Consider the following 3,896-nt stretch of genomic DNA (forward strand, 5'->3'; position numbering starts at 1 on the left):
GGCCCCCTCGGCCCCCTCGGCCCCTCGGCCCCTCGGCCTCTCGGCCCGCTGTGTAGCCCGCTGTGGTTCATCTGTGCCTTTGACTCCTAGGATGCCTTCCCATGTCCGTCTGCTTGTTCCCGACCTACTCATATGCCAGCACCCACCTCATTCTTCCTGGACCCCAGAGATTGTTCCTTTGCTACCTAATTTAGTATAAGACCATGGCAGGTTGATGGTAGGTAGTCAGTAAGGCCTTTCTCTGGTTGCTTGGATAGAAGAAATTGCACCTAGCAATGCTGGTAAGAAATCTATCATCAGCCAACAGGACGATGCCTCCTTATCTGTGAGGTTCTTATAGCATCTGTGGAGGCAGATCTTCAATATTTTGGAACAATTAAAGGGGTTAGGTGGGCAACAGGAGCCAATATCTGCTGTGCTGGGCAGCAAGCATACCTCCCACTAACCCCTAGCTTCGCCTTTCACTTGACCCTGCTCTGAAGCGGGCAGAAACTATTCCTTGTCTGCCAACTGACTTGAATTTTGTGCCCCTCCTTGGTGGACAGCAATGTTCTGGAGGCCCTTGACACCTTCTGGACAACATCTAGGGTACCATGTAATGGTTAACCTGGTCAGAACCAGTCCAGGAAGTTGTTGAAGCCCACACTGCCCCCACTGCCAGAGAGCTGGGTGTAGGTGTACTTGACAGGCATCACCAGAACACTGGAACCACAAGGGCCAGAGGAGTCTCTTCTTATTTCTACTACATCCAGGAAGACCCGGAGGCTCTGGGCAACCGGTCCACAACCACAGAGCCTCCAATCATCTCACGGCTCATATTCTTGCTTCCCAGAGACTGCCTGCCTGCCTAGCTGCTTTGCCAAGGTTTCCATCGCATGCCCCGGAGGCTGTGAATTACAAAAGTGGCTTTTCTACAGTAAGTTCAAGCCAGCCTGGCTCCAGTCCCTCATTCTCCTTTGTCAATGAAGCAAAGATAGTGTTGTTCCCAATTTTGTGCCTTGCATCGAGGCAACTCTGTCCCTGCCCTTCCTCTCTCTCAGAACCCCCCATTTGTGCCTTCCACTCGCCCCTGCTCTGAAGCAGGCAGAAACTGTTCCAGGCATAGACCCTGGATGCTTGGCTTATTTCCACCTTTCCCTTTAGCCTGTATGTGGCAGCTCTGGGGATGCCAGGGAGGAGGGACTAAGTTGGAACATTGCAGCAGCTTATAGGTTGAGCAAGAAAGGCCAAAAGTCACACTCCTGGGGAATCCCCTATCCACAGCCCGCGTGCGGGGATATGCCTTAGGTGGGAGCACAGGCTAGACCTGTGTTCTGTGAAGCTGATAGGGAATGATGCCTTGTGAGTTTTTGTCAAATAGAGGCATTTATTTCTTATTTTAAAAACCAGATGTCTTTTTCAGGAGGCCTCCTTTAGAGCTTATCCCTTCTGGTCTGCCCCCTTCCTCCCCACCCCACTTTCAGCTCCCGGGCAGTACTACCCTTGCTCTAGCCCCTGCAAAACAGTGTGACTGAGCCTCTTAACCTCTGCCTCCCGGCCCCCCAGTTTCTTAGTACCCAGCTGTCGTCTGTGTTTCCTGATGTTAAGAAGTGGATTGTGTGCACTCATCCAACCCAAAGAGAAGTTTGGTGGAAAAGGTGACAGCATTCCAAATGGGAAATTTTAGCTGTTTATCTGAATATAGGTCACAGAGCAGAGTCTCCTGCCACATGCTATAACTTCCTGATAACTCAGGTTGGAAACAGGAGTGTACTGGCTGGTTTTGTGTGTCAACTTGACACAGGCTGGAGTTATCACAGAGAAAGGAGCTTCAGTTGGGGAAGTGCCTCCATGAGATCCAGCTGTGGGGCATTTTCTCAATTAGTGATCAAGGGGAAATGGCCCCTTGTGGGTGGTGCCATCCCTGGGCTGGAAGTCTTGGATTCTATAAGAGAGCAGGCTGAGCAAGCCAGGGGAAGCAAGCCAGTAAGGAACATCCCTCCATAGCCTCTGCATCAGCTCCTGCTTCCTGACATGCTTGAGTTCCAGTTCTGACTTCCTTTGGTGATGAACAGCAATGTGGAAGTGTAAGCTGAACAAACCCTTTCCTCCCCAACTTGCTTCTTGGTCATGATGTTTGTGCAGAAATAGAAACCCTGACTAAGACAAGAAAGAACTGGAGATGTTGGGTCAAGTACAGTAGGTCCGGGCCTAAAACTTCGTCTCTTGCAAACAGAACTTGCTGACTTAAGTTTCTGTAGCAAACACTGTCCATAAGATATCATACACCCATTATTACACACTATACATAAGATACCACATGCCCATTATTACACACTGTCCATAAGATATCACACACCCATTATTACACACTATACATAAGATATCACACGCCCATTATTACACACTGTACATAAGATACCACATGCCCATTATTACACACTGTACATAAGATATCACACACCCATTATTACACACTGTCCATAAGATATCACACACCCATTATTACACACTATACATAAGATACCACATGCCCATTATTACACACTGTACATAAGATACCATATGCCCATTATTACACACTGTACATAAGATATCACACACCCATTATTACACACTATACATAAGATATCACACGCCCATTATTACATACTATGCATAAGATATCACCCGCCCTTAGAATCACTACAGTGCAAAGGATTAGCACACACAGGTTCACTAGATGGAATGTGTTTAATCTGGGTTGTGGCAGTACATGCCAATAGTTCCAGAACATGGGGTGCTGAGGCAGAAGGACCCTGAGTTGGAGGCCAGCCTGAGTTACACAGTAGATCCAGCAGCAGCAGCAACTAAATAACACCCACAACCAAACAACAGCCCCAACACACACACAACAACCGAAAAAAAGGTCATTCATGACCCTGGGGTTTTGTCAAGTCTAAAGAAACAACTTTCTAGAAACAGACTTGACGTTGCATATCCTTTGAAAGCAAGTAAGTTTCAGGTGTCCTGCCACAGATGCTAATGAACTCTTCACGAAAACACAGCTGCCTTAATAGCTCTTGCTTGAGACCCATGCCCACCGTGGCTCTGCAATATCTTTGCGGTTCTGTCTCAAATAAGAACATTTGCGTCTCACCCCCCTTCATGTACTCAGTAAGCATTTTCTGAGCTCTTTCGACTGCTAGCTGCTGCCGAGGGTGTGAGACACACAGGGAACGAAGTACTCTTCCCTCATCCTTGTGCAAGAGGGGAGCAGTGACAAAACAAACAAAATCTATAAACAAGAAAAACTGCTGGGCATAGGGCAGAGAGAACAGGGCGGGAGCAAGAAGGGAAGGAAGGGGAAAACCCCTCTGGGAAGCATGCATGGAGAAGTGGACTGCTCCAGTTGTGAGTACTAAGGGCTCAACAGAGAAAAGCTTTACACAGAGCTAGAAGCGGGAGTTCTCCAAGCAAGTAACAGGCAAGTAGAGGCACCTGAGGGCGGCCTTCCTCGGCTGGGAAAACCCAGGTCGAAAGCCCTTAGACTGAGCAGACCTCAACTTTCTCTCTCTCTTCTTCTAGTTTACTTCATTTAGATTGTGAACTTGAGAGAATAGAGAACTAGATGTTCCTTTTCTTTAAAGTTGATTTGCGTTTCTGTGTGAGTGTGACGTATGTGGATGTGTGGCCTCAGAGGCCTGAAGAGAGCACTGGGATCCCTGGAGGCCCATTAAAGTATTCATTTTGCCTGACTTACCATTGTTTGTTTGTTTGTTTGTTTGTTTTTTCAGTATTAAAGTTAGAGGTCCCACCACTAAAAAGTACGTCATGGTTTAGGAAACCAAGTCTAGGCTATAGTAGATAACCGCCCAAGTCTAGGCTATAGTAGATGACCGCCCAAGTCTAGGCTATAGTAGATGACCGCCCAAGTC

Source organism: Mastomys coucha, unplaced genomic scaffold (assembly GCF_008632895.1).
Source record: "Mastomys coucha isolate ucsf_1 unplaced genomic scaffold, UCSF_Mcou_1 pScaffold22, whole genome shotgun sequence".
NCBI lineage: Eukaryota > Metazoa > Chordata > Mammalia > Rodentia > Muridae > Mastomys > Mastomys coucha.